The sequence below is a fragment of the Coffea arabica genome, chromosome 11c (assembly GCF_036785885.1).
Source record: "Coffea arabica cultivar ET-39 chromosome 11c, Coffea Arabica ET-39 HiFi, whole genome shotgun sequence".
NCBI classification, from domain to species: Eukaryota; Viridiplantae; Streptophyta; class Magnoliopsida; order Gentianales; family Rubiaceae; genus Coffea; species Coffea arabica.
This window is the reverse complement of record NC_092330.1, coordinates 7,670,327-7,697,987: the sequence shown is the minus strand read 5'-3', so window position 1 is coordinate 7,697,987 and position 27,661 is coordinate 7,670,327. Positions and strand designations below refer to the sequence as shown.

General features: G+C 35.6%; 2 pseudogenes; both read left to right on the top strand.

The window, feature by feature from the left end:
* Positions 1-18,121: 18,121 nt before the first annotated feature.
* On the top strand, positions 18,122-21,019 carry LOC113719426 (probable pectinesterase 15; annotated as a pseudogene).
* A 2,025-nt stretch (positions 21,020-23,044) lies between these two features.
* On the top strand, positions 23,045-24,141 carry LOC113719427 (probable pectinesterase 15; annotated as a pseudogene).
* The last annotated feature ends 3,520 nt before the right edge of the window (positions 24,142-27,661 follow it).

The window sequence follows — 27,661 nt, the reverse complement described above, 5'->3', positions numbered from 1 at the left end:
ACATATTTCTCACCAGATAAATCATCAATAGCATCAAGATATGAACAAGATTCATAAGAACAATAATTTAAGGGTTCAAAAATATTATATCTTCATTTTCCTTACCAACCCCTAAAGTTAATTTTTCTTCTAGCAAATCTATATTATCCCTTTCTGTAGCTAAAAAGTCTCTACTAAGCACAATAGGCATAGAAATCTTTTATTCCATATTAAGAACTAGAAAATTAGCAGGAAAGCAAAATTGACCAACTTTTACTAGTAGATCTTCAACAATACCAATAGGATAATGCACTGAATGGTTTGCAAGTTATAGAATCATCTTTGTAGGTGCAAGGTCAGCCAACTTCAACTTCCTGAAAAATGATAAAGGTATTAAATTAACACTGAATCCAAGGTCATATAAACATTTAACAACAAAAATATCCTCAAAATGACAAGGTATAATAAAATTCCCTGGATCCTTCATCTTAACTAGAAGATGATTTTGAATAATCACACTACACTCCTCGATAAGCGACACTATTGCAAAGTCCTCCAACTTCTTCTTGTTAGAGACTATCACCTTCAAGAACTTTGCAAACATAGGTATATTTGCAAGAACCTTAAGAAAAGTCATCGTCACTTGGAGTTTCTTAAGCACCTCCAAAAATTTTTGATAATGTTCCTTAGATGTCCTTTTTTTTTTAACCTTTGAGGATAGGGGATGGGTGAAATGTATGCTTTCATTTGGGCATAGTTTTATCTTTTGCCTGAACCATGCATTTTTATTGCCAATTTCTTCAGTTTCCTCATCTATCCCAACTCTTTTCTTAGGTGCCTCCTTTGCTTTAATAACAGGATCATCCAACATTTTTCCTAATCAAAGGGTCACTGCCACAGTAGTCTTCTTAGGGTTCATCTCCATATTGCAAGGTAATCTTCCTGCTCCTTTCTCAGTTGCTACTTTAGCCAACTAACCTACTTGCCTTTGAAGATTCTGTATAGATGCTTTTGCGATTGGGCAAGTCGGTCATATTGATCTATCATTTGGTCCACTTTTTGCATGTATTGCAACATAATTATTTCAAAGTTGGATTTCATCTCTTGAACAGGTTGAGGAGGATACTGAGAGGTCTACTATCAATTTTGGAACCCAAGTGGTTTAGAAAGGCTAACTCTTTGATTTCTCCAAGAACGATTACGGTGATTTGTACATCCTGCATTATACGTGTTAGAGAAAAGATTATTCCTTGGCTACAAGTTCTGCCAACCATATGCTCCAGCAAAATTTATATCTTTTCACCATGGTGGAAGGCTCTCCATTGTTGTAGCTAGCAGCAGCATGCCCATACATATGACAATAAGAACAAGGTTCCTAAAGTTGAGTTTCCGTATTTAAAAGCAGTTGCATCAGATGACTCAACTCAGCAAACTGTGAACCAAAATCTTTTGATGTATTCACTTCATCAACAACTACTATCTTGCCTCGGAGTGCTTTTTGTTGGGAGTTACTAGATAGTAACTTAATTCCTTCAGCATCTTGTTTCCAATACATCCTCCAGCCACAATATCCACCATATTTTGGGCTATCAAGGTCAATCCATCATAGAAAAATTGTACTTGTAATACTAGAGAACTGTGACAGCCCCACCTCCCCCTTAGGCGAACCAGAGGGTTCGGCGGACCGTCTGCCCAGCTCTCGTCGGGACTCACTCACTCACTACAGTCCTCAAACAAATTACAATATAAATCTCAAATATACATCAAATTCTCCAATAATTACATGTCATAAGCGAAGCAGAAACAATTCCCAAATATACATAAAATGATCCCAATCCAAACTGTACAAGATATATGCCATCCAGTCACGTGAATAAGTACTACAAGCCTTCCTTCGCCACGAGCCCTGTGGAGGGGAATAAAATATTTTTGGGGTAAGCTAAAAGCTCAGTGAGCAACCAATAAAATCAGTAATCAAATATATTTCAGAATAAAGCATTTCAATGATGTCATGAATCAGAGATAAAATGTACGTTTATTGCTCTCGTGAGCCAGTGAAATCATGGCACTTAAACACCCAACGCTCAAATAAATTACTTAACGTTAAACAAAAAGGGGGAGCAACGTTGGTGCTCCAGATCATGTCATGAACAATAAACAGGAGTGGAGACGTTGGTGTTCAGCACAAGACTCCCCAAGAACTCATTTAAGCCAAATCATGTCATGAACTCACATGCGCGCACACATGATATGCAGTCAAGTAAATAATGCAAGAAACATTTCAAAAGTACTTTGGAAACAGTTTAGGGTCACTCACCTCCACGGCTCAGAAACCATCCATCATATATCATTACCTTGCCAAAGTCCAAGCCCTAAATCACAAACTCAAAGTAATCATACATTCTCAAAGTTCGGACAGCATTTCCCCATAAATACTTCATTTCCAACCTACAAACAACACCATTTCATCTCAAATCAATCACATACACAAAATAATTTTATTTCAATAGCCGTTCAATAGGCTCAAAGTGGTACAAGTACAAATTCAAGCCCGGAAAATATCCGGAAAGGAAGACAGATTCGACATTATTTTGCGTAACGGACACAAATTAGGCTACACTTATCGGATTGAGGTGACATTTATACCATTTCGAAGCTAAGACAAAGACCTACAACTTTCATGAGACCTCTCAATCCAGTTCTCACCCTAACTAGGTCAAATTTACCAAAACAACTCCAGATATTCCAGTTCGAAATTCACTGCAGAAATCAACTAGCAGTCTTGCTTTATTCACTCATATCTCAGCACACACAACTCCAATTCAGGTAATTCCAAAGCCATTTGAAAGCTAAGGCACAATGCTAGAATTCTTAAGAAGGCATCAACAACCAATTCGGTAATATTCCTGGTCAAACTAACCAATTACATAAGCTGATTATCAGTTTCGGAGCTTAATCTTTCATTCTCCAAAACAACTCCACCAACACCTTTAACCTTCCCTAATGATCACTTGTATGGTGTAGTTTGTGATTTGATTGGTTGAAACTCAAGATTTGAGCAAATTTGGAAGCTAGAAATTGAAGAGCTCTCTTGGTTTCTCTCTCACTAATTTTAGCCAAAGGAGACAAGAAAATGAAAGAATTTTGGTCAAAAATCTGATTTTAGTAAAGTTACCAATCTTGGTCAAAAGTCCAACTCTAATAGCCTAGTGACACTTGGCTCCTTTTAGGGTTTTAAGCTTATCCTTTTGTCTCTCCAAGATTAACCATCTAAGTAACCTCTAATTATCTCTTAGCACCTTGTAAAATAATATCACTTAATACAAAACTCCAACAAGTTGTCAAAAATATATCGCATTTACCGCACTAGCGGGTCCCACGTTGATAATACACTTCAAATTTAACGTGGACTAACTTGTATCAAGGAAATGATTTGAAAACTATATTCCCTTATAACAATGTATAGGAAATTAATATCTTGAAGAAATCATAAAATTATAGACAAGGAAACAAAATAATGTCTAGAAAATATACAAAAATTTTCGGGTTCTCACACTCATTCTTTCGGGGCGTCACAAACTCCTCTCCTTAAAAGAATGTCGTCCTCGACATTCCAACTTATACTAATCAAGTCAAATCTTGCACTTACCACTTCATAAATCACAACTTACGCTCCTAAAGAGCACTTAGTCCTTTACACATTTCACATTAGAACCATTACACCGCTTGGCTCAAGTTCACTCTGTACGGAGACCGCACGTCGTAGCAATAAGTTTTATCCCTCAATCGCTTAACTTTCAAATCAAATCAAATCCCACAGTCCGGCATCATAAACTTTAGCCTAGGATACACTACAGAGATCGGAAGCCTAAGCTCTGATACCAACTGTGACAGCCCCACCTCCCCCTAGGGCGTACCTCAGGGTTCGGCGGGTCGCCTGCCCAACTCTCGCCGGGACTCAGAGGCAAAAGCAAATAAAAGCTATTCACACGGCAAAAGAGTACTATTCACATTATATACATCGACGAAAGAGTTCTATTTACATCCCCAAAAGCAACTACTCATACCATTACATCCTTATGATTATAACCAAAACCAAAGAGTGGACCCTAAGAAAGGTCCTTACACGGATCACTATAATAGGGAAAAATTTTTTTTTACTATTCGGTGATTACAAACGAAACCTAACTATACTAGTGATGGTGCCAAAATTTCCCCGCGTCGGCCCTGCTAAGGAAAACAAAAGAAAAAGGGTAAGCTAGAAGCTTAGTGACTAACCAGGGGTAAAAATGTAATTTTTACATGTCAACATTTGCACAGTGAGAGCAAAGAAAAAGCAGAAAAGTAACACCACATGGTAAGGATACGGGTGGCTCCCAAGCCAACTCATTTGTCAAGCTTGATCACTGGTTGACTCTTGAGATCCTGAGCCACACAGCTCGCTTCTCTTAAAGGATTCTAGATAAAGAGACCATGAGTCTCAACTCAAGTCACGAGCAATAAATGCTCAAAATATTTTTCAAGCAATAAATGCTCTAAAATCGTAGTTCAAGCAATAAATGCTCTAGTTCAAGCAATAAATGCTCTCAAATTGCGTCACAAGCAATAAATGCTCCGCAAATGTTTCACAAGCAATAAATGCTCCATAACAAATCACAAAAATCATATTTCACAGGTATAAAGTGCATCCAAATCCGAGTTCCGTAGCTTCAGTTATGACCAGAATAAGATCGATTGTCAGAACTGCCTTCGAATTTGGACAGTTCTGACAGGAACTTTGAACCCGTTTTCCCCTATGCTTCATACTGATTCAGTTTTGGGTCAAAATACAAAAGTTATAGCCTTATGTTTTAGCTTTCCAACGCCTTTGGAATTTCTTGATTTGGATTTGTGAGCTGTGAGTTATGGTCCAGCAAACAAACCCTGTCCATCACCCTAAAATGCAAATTTCTGGTACTGTTTTCCATAATTTCGACCTGCTTCCATTCAGATCTAGATTAAGGTGTCTTCATGAAAATTGTAACCCTTCTTCTTAGCTTCGTAACAGTACCTCAGGCACTTCGATCCGATAACCGTAGCCTGAAATTTGATCAAAACGGTTCTAGGTGCCAAATCTACCGTTTCCGTTGCCGGCCGTTTACGTTTTCGTTTGCCGTTTCCGCACATGCATGTGCCAATTTTGCCGTTTTGCTTAATTTGTGCACCTTAGTAGTTGTTTGTGTGATAATATGGCTCAACCTTCTACTACAGGCGGTGACGGGCTAGACGGAGCCGGTGGGGCCCACTAGCTAGCGACTTGAATTCATTTCCGTACTTTCTCTCGTTATACTTGCTCTTTAGGTGAGTAATCAGGGTTTCTGTGTAACTCAATACTAATATGAGTTTACTATGAAAAATGGGCACTTAGGCGAGGGTGTATTTTATCGCACTCGATCTAAAATCCGTTAGTTGCTCTTGATACCAGTGAAATATGATTTTTGTGATTTGTTATGGAGCATTTATTGCTTGTGAACATTTGCTGAGCATTTATTGCTTGTGACGCAATTTGAGAGCATTTATTGCTTGAACTAGAGTATTTATTACTTGTGACGCAATTTGAGAGCATTTATTGCTTGAACTAGAGCATTTATTGCTTGAACTACGATTTTAGAGCATTTATTGCTTGAAAAATATTTTGACCATTTATTGCTCGTGACTTGAGCTGAGGCTCATCGTCTCTTTATCTAGAATCCTTTAAGAGAAGTGAGCTGTGTGGCTCAGGATCTCAAGAGTCAACCAGTGATCAAGCTTGACAAATGAGTTGGCTTGGGAGCCACCCGTATTCTTACCATGTGGTGTTACTTTTCTGCTTTTGCTTTGCTCTCACTGTGCAAATGTTGACATGTAAAAATTATATTTTTACCCCTGGTTAGTCACTAAACTTCTAGCTTACCCCTTTTCTTTTGTTTTCCTTAGCAGGGCCGACGCGGGGAAATTTTGGCACCATCACTAGTATAGTTAGGTTTCGTTTGTAATCACCGAATAGTAAAAAAATGTTTTTCCCTATTATAGTGATCCGTGTAAGGACCCTCTTAGGGTCCACTCTTTGGTTTTGGTTATAATCATAAGGATGTAATGGTATGAGTAGTTGCTTTTGGGGATGTAAATAGAACTCTTTTGTCGATGTATATAATATGAATAGTACTCTTTTGCCGTGTGAATAGCTTTTATTTACTTTTGCCTCTGAGTCCCGGCGAGAGTTGGACAGGCGACCCGGCGAACCCTGGGGTATGCCCTAGGGGGAGGTGGGGCTGTCACAGAGAACACTGGTAATGGGGACACTAAAGGAGTAGTAACTTGAATCACTGCCAAGCTTCATATATTGGCTCTCCCATCTGTAAGAATGTGCAAATCTTTTCCTTAAGTTGATGTCTTCTAAGGTGAATAATATTTAGTCATAACGATTTTGTACGCATCTTCCTATGTCCTCAAAAAACCTTCAAGTAGATTAAGCAGCCATGATTTCATACAATCTTTCAGACAATATAGGGAGAATCTCATCCTTAGATCATCCTCTAAATCACCATTCAAAGGAAACATCTGGATCACTGAATAGAACTCTTAGATAAAGGGAAACAGATCTTTATTAACCAAGTCATAGAAAACATGCAGCATGTTAAAGAGGATTGTCTTTAACTCATAATTCCTTGCCCTATCACTCAGGCAAATTCAATAGGGAAAAGCCACGATCACAAGACATTGGATGAAGTCTGGCAGGTGGTTGAACTACCTAGTGTTGATTATTAACCTTATTCCTACTTTTTTGCCATCTTGGACTCGTTTTAACAACCTGATTTATTGAACTCTAAGGCAATATGCATCCTAGGTGACAATTGATGCAAAGCTTGTTTCTACAGACAAGTTTGCTTCCTCAAGTACTTTGTAGTTTTCTCAACTTTATAATCAAACACCAAGTCACCTTTTTAGGATCGGGTCATAAATCAGATACTTAAGCAAGAAAAATCAGAAACAAAAATAAAAAACTAAAAATAAAAAAATAAAAAAAACTAAAGTAGTAAAATTAAGCATCATCCCCGACAACGGCGTCAAAAACTTAACCAACATATCTTGCATGCACACACAGTGGATCATACCAAGAATTCACCGAGAATATTTCAAGAATCAAACCCATAGAGACAGGTTAATTTTCTCTAGTTTAATTAAAATAGAAAAATAATAAAATTCAAAATTAAAAAGTGGTATCAATCTCCAATTAAGAAATAAAATAAATAAACTAGACTAGTTAAGTAAATTGAGAAAACAATTAGCAAAAGACCAAGGTTCAGATTTTGATCCAGAGTTTGAATTAATTATTTAGTTATGTTCTTAACATACCAAGAACGTATCACACAATGGTACTTTAGATTATTTTTTGATATATCTAAATTCTACTCAATTAAATCTCACATCTCTCTCGAGATCACAAGTGTTTAATTGAACCCTTTAAGATCTTTGGTGATTTAATTACATCATACAAATCGTAACCTACTCTATGATTAGGTTAAGTATATTTATCTAATTAGTACCTAGCTGTATATCTCTTCTCAGTTTAATATAAATCCTAAGAGTGTGTCTATGGTGGCCAAACATAAATATATAATTAAAATAAAATAGATAAATCAAGACAAATGTCAATAATTTACTAAAATAATTAACCAATACTCTTTTACAAAATCCTAACTCTAGAAACAAATTAGTTCAACATAGACATGATATAAATCAAGAATTCAAATAAAAACACAATATTGGAGAATAAAGTAAGAAAAACTTCTCAGTTTTTTATACTCTAGTTACCATGTTGATTGCTCCTTGATTCTTGCTTGTACCTTGATCTTGATCTCCCAAGAAAAATATTTGTAAATTGATGAACTAAAGCTACCTTAGTGCTTTTTTCCTCCTAAAAATGTTCTAAAGTATTCCTATTTATAATTTCTTAAAGTTGTAGCCCAAATATGGTAGAATTAGCTTTCTTGGAATTGAAAAAGCTATGTTTGTGCCAATTCCCTATGAAGACCGGCCCAATGTCCCAATGTCTGGCGCTGGTCATTGGGCCAAGCTCAAATCCCAAACAAGTCCAGAAAAATCCATCGCAGTGACCAATTTCGTCATCGGCACTAGACATGGATCCACCTGTGGATCATTTGTAAACCAGTTGCCCTCATTTCAATTTTGCTTGACTCGCATCGTTGCTCTTTCACGTGATATGCCTCGCTGAGATTGGTCTATTTTCTTTCGAATTGAGCTATCCACCTATTAGAACAACATAATATCAAAATTGAGTAGTTTCTATTCAAATTAGAGCTCAAATATCACTATTAACTAACAACTTGCACATATAAAATACCACAATTTTTACCCTATCACCCAAATCTTCTTTTCAACATTAAAATAATCCTGCAACCACTGTTTGCATTAAAATGAAAAAAAGCAGCCCACATTTTTTTAATTTTCTTTTCTACACTGATGATGTGTTGTTTTTAGAAGGCAAAATTTGGTGCACTCCAATTCCAATTCAAGACAATGGTTGGGGTCATCGGTTGGTATAAGTCGTCTACTCAATACAAAATCAACTTACCAAGAGCTAAAGATCAGATCACAAAGGAGCTTAGTAAGTGATTGAAAACTGTGGTGGCTCAAGATTGTAGGCTAATAGATGGAAAATATTGATAAGTATTTATTTTGTATATTTTTAGTATGTTTTATCCAATAGTTTTTGTGTGCTTTTATAGTACAAGGGTGTTAACTGATCCTTTTTAGCAAGAAATGTTATAAATTAATATTTTCAGCCAAAACATGGATTTGAATGGATTAACTCACAAAATTATGTATTTTTGTTGGTTTTGGTGAATTAAATATCAATCCGGATCAAATGAGGCAAGACAATATATTTAAGATAATTTGGAGATGATTTGAAGAGATGGAGTAAAAATCAAAGTCAAATGAGTGAAGGTGGAAAATGTTGAATGAGGAAAGTGAAGCCTTGTGCAAGTTGAGGAGTATTCGCACCGTGGATCCAACTCGACAAGAAGGATCCGCTCGCAGATTAACTTTTGGAATTTTGGACCTGTAGCACAAAATGGACCCACTCACAGATCCAAGAGGGAGAGCCCCACGGATCCATCTCGAAGATCTGACTCTAAGAATTCAGCTTCAGATCCACACAAAGGATCCATTTGTGGATCCTCACCGACTTTTAGATCCGTGGGGTCCCGATATTGATTCATCCGTGGATTCCTTCATGTATCCTTAGGTCAGTTATACGGTAACTAGGGTTTCTCACACACTTTTTCCTTTACTTTTTGTCCATCTATGTATGCTAACTTATGCAGCATTTCAAAGGGAACATTCGGAGGACACTTCTGGGAGCAAAAATAGCTTAGTTTTCACCCAAAAAAAATACGTGGAAAGTTAGGGTTCATATCTTCAACTTTTGTAGGTAGAGTTCGAGTGAAAAATGCTCCATACCTTTGTGTTTTGAAGTCAAGTTTGTAAAAGATGCTTGAAGAATTTTATCTCCATTCATGGAATAAGATTTCTTCATCCTTTCCTCTTTATTACTTTTGTGTTTTTTTCATGAATTACTACAAGAGAAATATCAACTTTCATGTGTTACTATCTATGAGTAGTTAAGCTATTTCCTCCTAGGGTTGAGATGGATCTATTAGTATCTTGATTATGGATTCATTAGTGCTTGTTAGTTCATGTACTCTTGATATATATATATCTATATATATGATGTACTTGTTAGTTCATGTACTCTTGATTTATGTTTGTAATCACTTGGTCACTAATTACAAATCATTTAATACATTGTTTGGTGCTATGGAAATTGTCCTTTTATAGTAAATCGGAATTCATAAACTCTAAAGAGTGTGCTCATAACATTAGCGATACTTTTAAGTGGATATGAACTAGTAGTTTTACTGATCTTAATGAACTTATATATAGTTATTCAGCAAGAAAGTTGGTGAATGCTAGATATATGTATAAATAATTCGTTGGTGAAAGAAAGTTTCAATACATTAGAAAATTACTCCTTAGCAAGACAAGATTAATAGTTTCAATCAACCGAATCAAATCCACATCATGAGCAAATAAGGAAATTGGAACCTTAGGATTCAACTCCTATTTGTTTCTTCTTTGTCATTTATTTTCTTCTTGTTAACTTAAGTAGTTGTATTTTTATTACTAAAATTTATCATTGTTTAGATAATAGAGCTAGTTAAAAAGCTTTAGTAGTTGACTTGTTCCTTATAGGATTGATCCTGATTATCTCTGTATTCGATTCGATTCGTATATTTGCAATAGCGGATAATTAAGACTTATAACTTGAAAAATTAATCCACATCAAATACGTAGTAATTATGACAAAGATTGTCAGAAAGCAGATGGAAGAAAACATGTTTAAAGATTTAATATTATAAAAGGAAATGTCAGTCTAATTTGACTTGCATATGCCTTTGATGCTGAAACCTTATTGTGTGAGAGCCTGTAATTTTGCTTTAAAGTACTCGGTTTTATTTTTTCTTATAATTGCCCGTTTTTCCACATTTTATTGATTTGAGAAATTGGGAAAATAATTTTTATGAGTAAATATAGTTTTTGGATGATTTTTCTAGTATCGGATAGTTTTTGAAAAATTAAGAGCGTATACCGGACGTGGGACCCACTAGTGCGAAAAGTTCGGTCAACTAGGTTAAATTTTGGATACTGGATTTAATTTACCGGGTGTTAAGAGATAAGTAGAGGATGCTAAGTGGATTGGTATGAGGGAGACAAAAGTTAGGCAAGCATTAAATGGGGTGACAAGTATCACCATTTGATTGGAGTGACTTGTAAGACTACTATTTCTTTTCTTACCATTGACCAAATAAATCACAAAATTAACCAAAAATTCCCATTTTCTTCTCTTCAAGTGGCCGGCTCTCTCTCTCCAAAAGAAAGAAAGAAACTCTTCAAGGTTTGCTTCCATTTAGCTCAAATCCATCCAACCAACCATTGAAACTTGCAATTACTCCATAAAACCTCTTCAATTAGTGTTAGTGAGTTGATTTGTGGAGTTATTTGGAAAGCTAAGAGGACCTATTGCTCTCTCTCTCTTGTTTCTAAGGTGAGTTGTGAAGAACCACCCTCCTTCCTTAATTGATGCTTCAATCATGATTAGTGGTAGTATGAGATGCAAGTTTATGGATTATTTCTTGATTTGTGGTTGAAGTGATGAAGTTTTATTATTTTTGGGGATTTTTCTGTTTTAATATGAACATGATTGTGTGGCTATCTATGATGATTGGAAATGGTATATAATGATTCTAGAAGGTGGAAAAAGTGGATAATTGCAACCAATTTCTGGTTTGGAAGAAAATTGAAAAAATCAGGGTTCTAATGGTTACATTCTGCCCGAATTTATAGCTCCTAGTTAGAGGCCGAATTGGCCTTGAATTAAAACATGAAAGTTGTAGGGAATGACATTTTAGAGTGCCTACAAAATTTCAGGTCAATCGGAGTAGTGTAGAATGAGAAAAGTCAAAATTACCCTTGCTGTCCTGGTTTTACCCGAATGCTAGAATTGCGCCTGTAATTGGTTGTTTTGGCTGGAATTGCTTCCGAATTGGTTGTTGAGGTCTTCTGATGAAATGTAGCCCTGTTTCTTAGCTTTCATCTGAGTTTGAAATTTCTAGATTTGGACTTGGGTAGGCTGAGTTATGATGTTTGCACTAGAACGTGTTCTGTGAATCTGTTTTTCCAATTCTGGTGAGTTCCTTGCATTTTTGACCTGGTTACACTCGAACCTGGGTTAAGTGACCTTCTGTAATATTGTAGCCCTATCTTTTAGCTTCAAAACGGTGGGTCTTGTACCTTCATCCGATAATCGTAGTACCTTTGGTGCCGTTACCGTAAAATGAGGTCAAAAACTGTTTTTTTTAGGGTTAAAGCTAAATCATTTCCGGATTTTTTTTTTCTGGTTTCCTCTATTGCTTGTGTATGCTTAGGGAACCCTGTTTTGGTAGTATATAGAATTGGTTTATGACTTGTAATCGAGTCTTATTGTGTTTATTTGAATAGTTTAGGGCTTGACTTTCATATCCGGTCATTTCCTAGCTAAATTTTGTACTTGAATGACTTTAAGCCTAGTGAACGGCTTTTGGAAATGAGCTTATTTTGTGTGAGATGTTGGGAATGATTTGAGGAAATAATGAAGCTATTAATGGCTGAAAAATAGGTAAACACAAGGGATTTGCTGCCGAAATTTTTCTTGAAGGCTAGTTGGATTCCGACTTGTCTTTGGTCCAAGTGCTTTTTGCCGCAAAATTTTATAACCCTTTTTAGTTTAGCTTTACGTTTAGTCTATGAAACCCTAGATATTTCCGACCATCAGTCCAAATGCCCCGTTTCGCTTTAAAGTCATTTTTATGCGTTTTACTTATCATTTATTGGGTTTTTTGGATTTCACCTAATTGGTTGTGCTATATTCTTTCTCGTTCAATCTTAGGTTTTCTCGGTGATTAAGGATTCTATCCAGAAGGATATTTTGCACGTTATTTTGCATAGTTAGGTGAGTGTTCCTTGTTTGTTGTATTTTCTTGACTTCATGACTTGTATTATTGGTTGATAACGTGTTAAGTACTTTCAATGATTGAAAAAAAAAAATGAGTTTCAAGGCGAGTGTGTACTCTATCGCACTCAGCCTAAATGATTGTGAAATTTCAATGATTGAACGATTGGAATGTTACTTGTGCATGAATGTAAACCTTTTGGCTGAACTTGCCACTGCCCCTTGTTACCGATCGACTCGAGCCAGAAGCGGACTCGGTCGGGCGATATGGTGACCTGGGTGAACGTTTTGGTATACTCGAGTATTACCTTTGTAGGTTGGTGGAGGTTGGTGGAGCCTGGACAATGTCCAGGAGAGGGTGAATGAAATGAACGAATGAACGAATGAACGAGGGTTTATTTACAAAAAGGAAATTTTCAAATGATTGGAGGAATAAGGGGAAATGTCAGGAGAACGAATGAATGATCGAATGAATTGCTCCCTGTGAGCCGTATCCTTTTCATGAATGTTTTATCGCTTTCCATTGTAAATGTTTCGTGAAGTAGTGATATGCCATGTTAGTGTATTGGATTGATTGTTTTATTATGTGTTCGGAACCTCACTGAGCTTTTAGCTCATCCCTTTAGTTTTGTTTTCCTTAACAGGGGAAGGCACGCAAGGACGAGAGATCTGTATAGACTAGCTGGTCTAGCTTTTGATCTTTCTTGTAATGGTTCTCGCCCTAGTGCTTGGCACGGGTTGGTTGTATGGTGGATTTGGAACCTTTGTATATTCGACGGTTGTACTTCTTTTGAGATCGTAATGTATATAAGTTTCGTTTAAGTTTTTGGATCATTGCTATATTTTTCGTATGGACTGGATCTGGTTTTTGCTCGAGGATGGAAGTGATCGACTGAGTCCCGGCGAGAGCTGGGCAGGCGGTCCGCCAAACCCTTTGGTTCGCCTTAGGGGGAGGTGGGACTGTCACATATTGCATTCCTACGGATTGATTCAACATTACAACATATGAAATAGGGAAGAAAATGTAATCTATTTGAGGATTAAGAAGTCTGAAATGGGCAAACCAATTATTTACATCAAACATCTTTGTATAAACAAGTAAACTATGTGTATATATATTTTACCTGTCTTTTTATGTGTAAAACTTAATTTAGTCCTTCTTACCTCGTGCAGGCATTATTAGGCAACAAACTACATTTGATCCAAGCTAACACCTTATGATGATCAAAACAAAAAATCGCGTTCTCTTAACAATTTCAGATGATTTGTTTAAGGAATACGTATATGGCAGTGATGGTATAACTACTCTTTTAGTAAATAGTGTTCTTGTATTATGAAAAATGCTTTGAGAGTTGACAAAAAAATAATGAATTACAAATATAAATTAGGATAGTACCAAGTACAAATATAAGTCGATCCTGTAGAATCCAAAAAATTTACCAAAAAATATATAGGAGATATATTTCATGAAATCAACATATATGGGGACATAATTTACACACATACAAGTATATATGGGAGAGGAGGAATGAATATCAACAATATATCACTAATCACACATAATAATAAGACTCTCAAATTTTACTCTTCTCAACTAAATACAATAATATGACTCTCTATTTATAAACTAAATAACTTTTTTTTTTTGGAATTATAAACTAAATAACTTGATAAACAAGTATTACAACCATAAGAAATTTTATAATAAAATATTAATTTTTAAACAATAAAATTACCATACCTTGACTCCAATAGAATTACTAAAATCCTAATTTGACTAAAACACTACTAAATAATAATATGAAAATTTTTAATTTCGAGCTTTGATTTAATATGCCAACATTGCCTTCCTTAAATCAAACTCTCTCTGAGATCAGGTTCACCACTATCACGATCAATAATCTCCCTTAATTTTTGTTGCTGCAATATTACACGCACTTGGATAGATTTATCTCATCGTTCAATTTATTTTTTACTTGTGAAAATAATCCACTCTTCTGGATAGACTATTTTCGTCGCTCAATTTGATGTTAACTTATTGACAATTCACTTTGTGATTTTCATAATCACAATACAACTAGCAAGACTCTTCTCCGATCTTTGTCTTCACAACTACAATCAATTTGACAATTCTTGTAGACCAATCTTATGGTCCAATGCTCACAAACTAGATATTCCATGACCAATCTTGTGGTTTAATTCGATCAACTAATTTTTTTCACAGCAATTTTTATGCTCTAACTTTGACAGTGGAAAAGACTCACAATTTTTATGCTTTAACTCTGACAACAAAAAATATCTACAACAAATCTTATAAGCGGGACAATTTTTCAATATTCACAGGCACCCCAAGATCAATTTCTTAAATCTAGAGCTCTGATACCAGATGTAGAACTCAAAAAATTTCAATAAAAAAAGCTATAAGAGATATATTTCATAAAATCCATATATATGAGAAGTAATTTACACACATACAAATATGTATGAGAGAAGAGGAACAACTATCAACACTATATCATTAATCACATATACTAACAAAACTCTCAAATTTCATTCTTCTCAACTAAACATAATAACATGACTCTTTATTTATAAACTAGATGACTTGACAAACAAGTCTTATAACTATAAGAAATTTCCTAATAACATACTAACTCCTAAACCCTAGCTTACTAAAACACTAGACTTGACTCCATAATTACCAAAACTTGACTTCAATAGAATTATTGTGACGCCCCCACTTCTCCCAAGAGCGAATCCAAGGGTATCCGTGGAACGCCTGCCCAGCTCTCGCCAGGGCTCGGTACAAATTCAATTCAAACTTAAAGTCTAATACTAACAATAAAAATCAGAATAAAAGTACGAAGTCATTTCCATGCGTAAACATTCAATCTTACATCACAATTTCAAACTTACAATTACTTTTTCCAAAATATACAACTTCCAAAAGTTGTCTAAACAAATACATTCAAAATTCTAATCAAATGAGCCATCAAATAAGCTTCTTCATAATTCCTCCCATTTCGGCTCTTGTTAAAGGAAACAAATCTAACGGGGTGAGCGGATGCTCGTGAGGCCAAGAAAACATGAAAGATACGTAGTTCAATAGCAATAATACTTACACAATAAAGAAAGCTATACATTCAAGTAATTCTAATTTATAATAAACACACTTGAATAGGATGAAAGAGCTCTCGGGAGCTAATTTTCAATTGCTTTGCCCAAGGTTAATTTAATACCTTCTCGTAACGACACCCCGTCACCCGGGTAGGTAATCAAATTCGTAGCACTTCACTTATTCCATTTATGTTTCTGAAACGACTCAAGAGGTACCTCCCACCCAAATCAGTGTGGTACTTACTATCGTTCAGTGGTTTAGGTACTGAGACGATTCGAGAGGTACCTCCCACCCGAACCGGTGTGGTACTTACTATCGTTTAGTTTATAGATCTGAGACGATTCGAGAGGTATTTCCCACCCAATTGGTGTGGTACTTACTATTGTTCAGAGGTCGATGAGACAGCGCTTTAATTGACTTAGAATGCTTTAGGGTTCTGAGACGATTCGAGAGGTACCTCCCATCCGAACTGGTGTGGTACTTACTATCGTTCAGAGGTTTAGGGTGCTGAGACGATTCGAGAGGTACCTCCCACCCGAACCGGTGTGGTACTTACTATCGTTTAGTTTATAGATCTGAAACGATTCGAGAGGTACCTCCCAACCAATTGGTGTGGTACTTACTATCGTTCAGAGGTCGATGAGACATCGCTCCAATTGACTTATGCAGCCATAGCATAATTAATCATTTCATGTCATTCAAGCATTTGATACATTCAAACATTCATTTCATTTCCATCAAGTCATGTAATTCAAGCACGAGTCATTTATTTCAAATGAGAACGAATTCGATAAAGTACACACTCGGCTCTATTTTCAAATCTCAAGTCATTGATAACAAGTAAGCACGTATCAAGTTCTCAGGATTTCAACTATTCATGCACGTACTATCCATGTACAATTACCAATCATATTCATTCAAGTAATAAGTATCACGTAGTTACACGAGAAAGAGGACGAGGGAGATAAAGTACACCCTCACCTCGGCAAGTTTACGTATCATGTATAACATTCGTACAATAATATCTCAATCACATAAGCATTTAACATACACTTGACACTCACCAAGTCAACCAAGGAGAAATGTTACTTAAAGTTCAAGCGTCCACCGTAGGATCCTCTTGAAGGTTCTTGTGCGAGCCTGAGTAATTAATAGTGAGTAATCACTTATAAACCCCAATTATCAATAAAGATTGTACGCTTGTACAATCCTAGAAAATTTTCCTAAAATAAGCCTAAATTACTCGCGAACTAAGGCTCAAAAGTGGGGTTTTAAAGTACAAGAGAAATTGAGTTTTCATCTTTGAAATCAAGTATAAAACGTTCAAGTAATATCGAAGGAATAAGGAGAATTTGAAAAACTCCATTTCCTTAAGATTTGGAAATTTCAGTTTTGATACTAGATCTTTGGAAAGAATCGTATCTCACTCTTTACAAGTCCAAAATTGGAAAACTTGGTACCGTTGGAAAATTTTTAGAAAGTACTAAAAATTCCTAGAAGACACCTTTCCAGGATTCCAAATGAAAGGTATCCAAAATTTAGCTCAAAGTTGCTGTTTTGGGGCAATGAAAACAGGTTTAGGTTGGTTTTTGGCCAACTTTGAAAATTCGGCAAAATTTACTTGATTTGAACTAACCCATGAAATTTGGAACTCTATTAGAGTTGTAATCCAAGTTTACAACAAAACAAGAGGAACGAGAAACGGAGTTTTGAACACTAAGGTATGGCAACTCAAAGTTACCAAAATTCCCTTGTGAAACAAGGGTTTTCCAAACTCGAGTCACGAATTGGGTAATTTAGTCGAACAGCGAAATGGACTCGGATTGGAACCCAAATCAGCAATATAATACTCCTATATAAAAGGTATCCCTCTATCAAATTTCATGGAAAAATACCTTCGGAAAGGTAGTCAACCAAACAACCAAAGTTTCGAAAAATCCTAAGGCAAAACTGCCTTGAGCTTTTTGTTTTTCATTCCAAACATTTGGCCATGGAAAATACTTCAAACATGGTTCATTTGTGTAGGAAAAGCCTAAGGAACATTCATGAGACATTTGGTAAGTGTTTTAACTCCAAGAAATTCAATCGACAAGTCCATACCAAGTCTAGCATCAATTCTGCCCAAAATTTAGGGTTTTCAAGAATAGGGCAGGTTTTGTATTTTGATCACAAATCACTCAATTCAACTCGGAATTGAGCATGGTTGGTGATGTTAGAAAATACATTCATAAAACTATAATTTCACAGAATAAATCATTTTGAAATTCAGCACACAACTAGCTCAAATTCGAGCCTCAAGTTGCAGCTTTAAACAGTTGGTACGGGATACTCGGGTGGAATTAGGGGTTGCATTTTATACCGTTGGAAAGCTGGGAATGTCTAGTTTCAAATTCCACTGACGGCACTTGATTTTGACGTCAGAGCACAGACTTATGGACGAAACAAAAAGGCTGTCTGAGCATTACGGGGAAATTTTTCCAGGTTTGCAAGCTTTGCGAGATTAATCCATTTGACCAACCAAACCTCAATATTTTTCGATGAAACTTTATACACCATCTATACAACATATAAACATCATATACAAGCCATTAAAATCTTAAAATTCCACAAAAAGAGGCACGATCATAACAGGGCAGAATTGGAAACTTTACATCCATGCACTCCTTGAAGTTTATACTAGCTATGCACCATTAATCTACCAATTTGAGCACTAAACCAACATTAAATCCATCATCAAGCATCACATCAGCCATCAATCCAAGAGTGGGAGTTCATAGAGCCCACCCAACAATATTTCCAACATAACAAGCTACCCATGAGAATCCAAGAGCTCATGAGTGTAATCTAACTTTCATAAATCAAGACTTGAAGGTTCAATCATTTGTTACCTCTTTAGATGATGAAACCAGAAATTTTAGTCACCAAAAGCTCCAAGAAAAACCGTGAGATGATGCCCTTCTTCTAGCTTAAGTTGCTCTCCAAGTGAAGTGGAAGTTGTGTGATGATTTTGAGAAGATTTGATGAAGGAATGAAGCAAGAAATTTGGAGAGCTTTGGGTTGTTTTTCTTCTCTTGGTGCACGGCTGGAACAAGGAAGAAGAAGAGTGGCGTTGCTGATGAAGAAGCTTCCTTGTGAAGCTTATAAATTTGTGGACAAGAATTACTCCAAAAGCCAACTCTTCTTTCGCGCGCGCGCTCGCGCGTTTCGTGCTCGATTTCTCTCGAGTTTGTTTCACTAGTGTACTAAACCTCTAATGCACTTGTATTCATACTATTATTATTCATTCTTAATAGTCTAAAAGTAATGGTCTTAAGTCCCTCAATTAATCGCGCGCGTAAAAACGCGTACTTCCGATTTAAGCGCAATAAAATGAAATTTCTAAGAAATTCTTATAACGATAGTATAACCAACTAACATTTGAACACTTAAACATAAAATACCTATTTTAAGACTATGGTACAAGTCTCCAAATTTTCAAGCTTATTCTATCCTCGATTCAATTATTATTTCCAACCGCGCATTCACTATTCACACTTAACGAACTTCCAAAAATTAAATTTTGAAACAAGTCATTTTAAAAATATAACTAAGCTATAGATCCATGTAATTAGGTCTAAAAAGATTAGAAAATAATATTCGGAGCAATTGGCCAAATAAATAATTAAATGAGCTAGAATTAGGAGTTTAAAATAAGAAAATTTGTGAGTTCTCACACGAGTCTAGTATTAATTTCTCAAGTCTCCAATTTGTCATGCGGTATGACTTTCGAGAAATTATCGACGTACGCATAATAAAACTTTATTTAAATCAATCACATCTAAGCTCTCGATTAACTTGTCTTAACCTACTAGTAATCATTCCTACTCCTCCAAGATTGTTGTACTGTCGAATCAAATATTATCTCGAAAAATATATATATTCACTTATTCCTCGATAATCGAGTCACAGAAAAAAAAATTAATTTGCTAACAGGATGTTTTAATAGTGTAATGAGACATGGTTCCATAAAATTGAATTTAAAATGGTTAAAATAAATTTATTTGGAGAAAACGGATGAATAGACAATTTATTAAGCCATTAAAATAAGCAAAATTTTGGGTCTTCACAATTATTTAAACCTTAACTTGACTAAAATACTACTAAATAATAATATGGAAATTTCTAAAACACTTCCAACATAAGATTGGTTCAAGAATTGTGTTGTCGAGATATTAAAAGAAAAGTAGGTCAGTTGCTTTCCAAGGCCATCCCCTATATCTTTGTGTCTCTCTGGCTGTCGCAAATAACTAAAGCATGACTACTAGAACAACTACCTTATTGTGGCTAGCCCTCTTTCTTGCTCTATTAGTTTTATCATTGTTTATCTCTATCCCGCCCATCACTCTCCAATTAACACTGTCACTTCTTTCAACGGTGATACTAGTAGGTCACAACTTACTTTTGCACAAAGAATGATCTAGAAAAGCAGGTTTGAGAACTTCATTAACATTATCCAAGAGCTTACACATAGAATGGTCATGCATCATTAGAGTCAGAGGAGGATGAAGAATAATGAGATGCTGTTTATGATGATTCTGCAGGGAAGTCTAAGTTCATTACTAGTTATGGAGTTTCACTTATCTTCACAATAAATTTAAAGGAATGTACGAATTTCAGCAGTGTACTGAAGGCAGTGGATGCTCTTTCTGATTTACGCCCTGCTAGGACACTTATTATAGTTGATTCAGGCACGCATAGGGAGAAAGTGACGGTTAGTACAAACAAGACAAACTTAATAATACAAGGTCAGAGTTATTTGAACACGACAATTGCTATGACAATACTAATTTGACTAGAGAAACTCCATTCAGCTATACAATTGCCATTTTATCTACCACTTTTGTAGCTTATAATATTAACTTTCAGAACACGGCTCCTTCTCCATCCCCTGGTGCAGTTTGAGCACAGGCTATGGTACTGAGGATTTTCGAGGACAAAGCTGCAGTTTATGGGTGTGGATTTGAGGGGGCACGCGATACCCTTTACGACGATAGTGGCAGGCATTTTTTCAAAGAATGCTTCATTCAAGGATCCATCGATTTCATGTTTGGAAATGGAAGATCACTTTACAAGGATTGTATGATAAATTCAGTAGCGAAGAAGTTTCAAGTGGCATTAATGGAGCCATCACAACATAGGCGAGGAACTCAACAAGCGAGAATTCGGACTTCTCTTTCGTGAATTGCAGTGTTAAACGCATTGGTAAAGTGTGGTTGGGACGAACTTAGGGGTCATATGCTACAGTGATTTTCTCAACAACAACCATGTGGGAGGACGACTCTTTGATGTAGAATCCAAAAAATTCACCAAAAAAATATACAAGAGATATATTTCATAAAATCAATATATATGGGGATGCAATTTATATGCATACAAGTATGTGTGGGAGGGGATATATTTCATAAAATTAATATATATGGAGAGATAATTTTCACACATACAAATATGTGATGGAGAAGAGGAATAAATATCACCAATATATCATTAATCACATATAATAACAAGACTCTCAAATTTCACTCTTCTCAAATAAACACAATAATATGACACTCTATTTATAAACTATATAACTAGATAAACAATTGTTATAATCATAAGAAATTTTCAGATAAGATACTAATTGCAAAATAATAAAACTAGCATAACTTGACTTCAGTAGAATTACTAAATCTCTAATTTAACTAAAACACTACTAAATAATAGTATGAAAATTTCTAATTATCAACTTTGATTTAATATACCAACATTGCCTCATTTAAGTTGAGCTCTTTCTTGGATTAGTTTCGCTACTATTATAATTAATAATCTCCCTTGATTTTTGCGGTCGCAACATTCCATGACCTGAAAAGATTTATCTTGTTGCTCAATTTATTTTTCACTTGTGAAATAATCCACGCTTTTGGATAGATTATTTTCGTCGCCCAATTTGATGTCAACTTATTGACAATTCACTTTGTGATTTTCATAATCACAATTTAATTGATAGGATTTTTCTTTGATCTCTGTCTTCACAACCTCAATCAATTTGACAATTCTTGCGGACCAATCTTGTAGTCCAATCATCACAAACTAGACATTTCTTGACCATCCTTGTTATCTAGCTTGATCAACAAATTTCTTCACAGCAATTTTTGTTCTCTAACTCTGACAGTGAAAAACATCCACAATTTTTATACCTTAACCCTAATAGGGAAAAATAATCACTATAAATCTCGTAATCGAAACAATTTTCCAATGTTTATAGGCACCCCAAAAATCAATTTCCTAAATCTAAGGCTACTAGATGTAGAACTCAAAAATTTTTAATCAAAAAATTATAAGAGATATATTTCATAAAATCAATATATATGAGGAGGCAATTTATACACATATAAGTATGTGTGGGAGAAGAGGAATACATATAAACAATATATCATTAATCACACATAATAACAAGATTCTCAAATTTCACTCTTATCAACTAAACACAACAATATGACTCCCTATCTATAGACTAGATGATTTGATAAATAAGTTTTACAACCATAAGATATTTCTAATAAGATACTAATTTCTAAATATTAAAACTACCATAACTTGACTCTAATAAAATTACTAAAATCCTAACTTGATTAAAATAGTACTAAATAATAATATGAAAATTTCCAAAACACTACTAACGTAAGATTGGTTCGAGAATTATATTGTTGAGATGTTAAGAGAAAAGTAGGTCAGTTGCTTCCCAAGGCCGTCCTCTATATCTTTGTGTCTCGCCGGCCGTCGCAAGTAGCCAAAGCATGACTGTTAGAATAACCACTTTATTGTGGCTAGCCTCCTTTCTCGTTCTACTAGTTTCCATCATTGTTTCTCTTTATCCCACTCATCACTTTTCAATTAACGCAGTCATTTCTTTCAACGATGATACTAGTAGGTCAAAACTTACTTTTGCATGAAAGATAATCAATAAAGGCAGGTTTGAGGACTTCATCGACATTATCCAAGAGCTTACACGTAGAATGTCTAGACATCATCCGAGTCACAAGAGAATCAAGAAAAGTGAGAAATATTGTGATGATTTGGCATGAAAGTCTAAACTCATTACTAGTTATAGGGTTTCTTTTTTTTTTTTACCAACATTTGGATTTATTGCTTATACTGAAAAGACGGGATACAAGGAGGGGGGCCTAAACCGTACCTCCATGAGTTACTGCACTACTCCTGACGAACACTAGTCAACCCTACTAAACGGGATACCTAGCTGATCCAGAGAGATATCTCTGCGAACCTCTAGGGGTAGTTGCCCCCATGACTCAAAAACCCAATTGCTGCCTGAGTTAATGCCTGCCATAGCCAGACCAACGGCAGACCTGTTCGCCTCTCGAGACAATGCATCATGACCCGCACATGATGCCACAAAGCTAAAAGCTCCTCAAAATCGCGCATTAACCACCTAGGTACCCTAACCTCGACGTGGAACATTCGAACCAGTAGCAAAGAGTCTGACTCCCCGTGCACCTCTGCAAATCCACGTTGTACAACTAGTTATAGGGTTTCACTTGTTCTCACAGTAGATTTAAAGAGATGTGCGAAGTTCAATAGTGTACAAAAGGCAGTGGATGCTGTTCCTAGTTTAAGCTCTACTAGGACACTTATAATAGTTGATTCAGGCATGTACAGGGAGAAAGTGACGATAAGTGCAAATAAGACAAACTTAATAATACAAGGTCAGAGTTATTTGAACATGGCGATTGCTTGAAATGACACTGCGAATTCGACTAGAGGAATTCCATTCAGCTATACAGTTGCCATTTTATCTACTAATTTTGTAACTTATAATATTAGCTTTCAGAACACGGCTCCTCCTCCATCCCTCGGTGTAGACAGAGCACAGGTTGTGGCACTAAGGATTTTTGGTGACAAACCTGCATTTTATGGGTGTGAATTTTATGGGGCCCAAGATATCCTTGTGACGATAATGGGAGGCATTATTTCAAAGAACGCTTTGTTCAAGGATCCATCAATTTCATTTTTGGAAATAGAAAATCACTTTACAAGGATTGCGTGATAAATTCAGTAGCAAAAGAAATTTGAGTAAATCTTCTATATACTGACAGTGTATACAATATCACCGTTTGATTCACGACATGTGTGCGAAAATTGAATTTCAAATTCAAATTTTACATAGTTGTTATCCATCTAACGCTGACAGTGTATATAGTGTAGGAAAGATTAATCCAAGAAAATTACAAGTGGTATTAGTGGAGCCATCACAGCGTAGGCCAGAAACTCAACAAGCGAGAATTCTGGCTTCTCTTTCATGAATTGCAGTGTTAAAGGTAGTGGTAAAGTGTGGCTGTGACGAGTTTGGGGGTCATATGTTACCGTGGTTTTCTCAACAACAACAACTGTTTAGGATGTCGTCTCTTTGATGTAGAACCCAAAATATTCTCCAAAAAATATATAGGACATATATTTCACAAAATCAATATATATGGGGAGGCAATTTACACATACGCAAGTATATATAGGAGAAGATATATTTCATAAAATCAATATATATGGGGAGGCAATTTACACACATACAAGTATGTTTGGGCCAAAAGGAATAAATATCAATAATATATCATCAATCACACATAATAACAAAACTCTCAAATTTCACTCTTCTCGAATAAACACAATAATATACCACTCTATTTATAGACTAGATGACTTGATAAACAAGTGTTACAACCATAAAAAATTTTCTAATAATATACTAATTTTTGAACAATAAAACTACCATAACTTGACTCCAATAAAATTATTAAAACTCTAAATTGACTAAAACACTGCTAAATAATAATATGAAAATTTTTAATTTTGAACCTTGAATTAATATGGTAACATTTACTAGCTTAAGTAATACTCTCTCTCAGATCAAGTTTGCTACTAACACGATCAATATTCCTTTAATTTTTGTTGTTGCAATATTTCTCGCACCTAGATAGATTTATCTCTGACATGCACAGGGTATACATATACAATTAGCACATCCACAATCAAGTTTTACATTTATAAATTCTAAATACCCCACACACAATTTTTTACAAGTATACGAATCGTTTATTAAGCATAGGGGTATTGATAGGGTGCATTTTAGTGGGTTATTTCACTGATATTTCATAGTTTTTTGGACTAAATGTCGCTCTCTTTGGCGGATTCTACTCAGGTTTTGTGTTTGGTGTTAATTACAGGAAGTGGTGAAAAAAAGGTGCTGAAAATCAACATTCCAGAAAACTTCCTGACAGTTAGGCGTGCCCACGCCTAACTCCAACCTTCAAGGCCGGATTCTCAAGATTATTTGCACGTGGGAAGTTTCAGAAAAATGAGTGAAGTAGCTGGTTACAAATTGGGGAATCAGTGGGGTCACTCCAAAGGAAAGCAAACGCTAAAGAAGTTGAATTGTAATAGGATTGTTATTTAGGAACTAATTGGTATTTGGATACCAATTAATTAGGAGAAAAAGTAGGAAATGTGAGAGATTTTAGGCACTGTTTTTTTTTGGAGGCTAAAAATGCAGAGGAGTATTTTGTACATTATTCTTGTCTTTGACTTTGAGGCTTCTTGGCAAAACTTGGAGAAAAACAAATCAAAAAGCCACAATTGTTGACTTGTTCTATTTCTTCTTTTTGACTGAATTGGAGAGACATCAGACTCTCTTTATGCTTTTTCTAGAGACAAAAGATGGCAACAATATTTCTTGTTCTTTCTTTCTCTGTTGACCGATTTCGGGAGACAAGACTTGACGACTTTTCTCAATTGTTTTGTGTGGCTTGTGTGAGACCCCAAAATTTTACTTTTCTTTATAACCCTAATGTGAACTCACTTGTCTTTGATTCTTGGTTGCTTTAATGGTTGAATTTGAGTCAAGGGAGTGAATTTTGTTAAGAAAAGTTTCATAATCTCAAGTTGTTAGAAAATCTAGAAATTTTCGCAGGAGGCCTTGCGCAGCTTTAGGAAATTGGCTATAACTTTGTATAGGAAAGTCGGAATTGAGTTCTGTTTGCTGCGTTTGAAACTAGACTCAGAGGGCTTCCTACGGTGTAAAATTTAGAGTTTGATTCAATGTCCATAAATTCTAGAAAATTGGCAAAGTTGACTAAAAAATTCTGCCCAGCACAAGTAAACATAGGAATGTTGTAGTAGTTTATGGCTCAATTTGGATCAACTTATGAACTAAATCTCTTTGAGGTGTCTTCTAGAGATTCTTAGTATTTGAAGTCTAGTTTTTAACAAGCCAAGTTATATAAATTATATATATATATAACTCAAGTTATAATTTTTCTAAAGGAAAGGCATAAGTTAGGGTTTTTGTGCATACTAGGGTTTTGGTGTGTGTTTTTGTGTGCATTTTGGTAGTGTGATTGTGAAGACTTGAAAAATTTCTCATATTATCTTAAAAATTCCCTTTTATTTGGAATCCATTATTTTACAATAGCTTTACTACTCATTCACTTCCTCAATAGTTACAATTAATCACAGAACCAAGGGTTTTCCCTTTACTTCCATCGTTAACGTAAAGTAGGGTTTTTATGTCTTTTGGAAGTGTGATTACTCGGTACGGAGTGTGTATTAAATTTAGTGATTAAGAGTGAGTTTTAGATGATATTAAGTGTGTGATTAGAAGTGATAATAATAAGTTAGTAAATCATAAGTTAAAACCCTAGTACGCGCGATTTAAGGAAAAACGGTGTGAACCGACGTGTACCGTTCACTACCGATTGAACACACTACTTGACCACCACTTTATTACCTTAATCTCCTTGTTTTAGTTGAGCTAATTAGCTCTTAATTAACCCTTAAGTCAGCCACCATTATTGACTAAGGCAAAGAGAGATATTTTGGTGGACATATTTGTGATTAAGCCATTTGTCAAAAATCCAACCAAGGTCTTGACCAAGACCTTTGACTAAGACATTTTCCTTTCTTGTTATCTTTCTTCTTGGCTTATTTTTCTTCATTTTCCTTCATCTTGGTCGTGACTTATGAGAGGAAAAAGAAAAGAGTGAAGACCACTTCATTTCAATCTTGATTTCTAGCTTAGTTGAGTGAAAATTCAAGAATCTAGACCGATTAATCCTTTCTTTGAGCACTTGGGAAGTTTGGTGTGCTAAAAGTTTACAAGGAGAGGTAGTGGATATCTCTTGCAAGCATCTTAGTGAGGTATTATGGCTGTCCATCCTATTTCTATCCCTTAAGCTTGTTTAAGTTTGTATAACAACTTAAATTCTTGGCTAATGTTAGTTACCTTACTAGTTTTAATGATTTTTGGTGGATTTTGAGTTAGGGTTTGGATGGTTCAGTTGTATTTCTTATTGTTTAGAGAGCATGTGATATCTATAATGTGACGACCCCACCTCCTCCTAAGGCGCACCAAAGGGTTCGGCGGACCACCTGCCCAGCTCTCGCCAGGACTCACTCACTCGCTCACTCGAATCATGTACACACATCCATGAATCATAAATAACATCCACAATTCAAGCTTATAATTTACATTGATAGAAGTCAAGGTACAGAGTCTAAAAATACCCAAACTAGTTCAAATCGTATACAATCCAAATACAAAACATTATGTTCGAGGAATAGCGCGAGTACAAGACAAAAAGTCAAAGTCAAACAACTAGACTACGCTAGTCTTTACATGTCTCACGCCTCGCTCGTACCCCTGTAAGGAAAACAAAACTAACGGGGTGAGCCAAAGCTCAGTGAAGTTCTAAATATCAAATTGGCCAACAAACCAAGTGATAGCAGAGTAATAGTGAAATAGCGAGCAAACAAGTCATATCCGAGAAAGAGCATTTTAGCTAGTCTAGCAACTTCAAGTTCACATTCACATGTAAGGATACAACAAATGAGGTCTTGGCTCCGTTCCAGCTCGATCGATTGGTAGTTGACACTCCGTCAACTTTCAA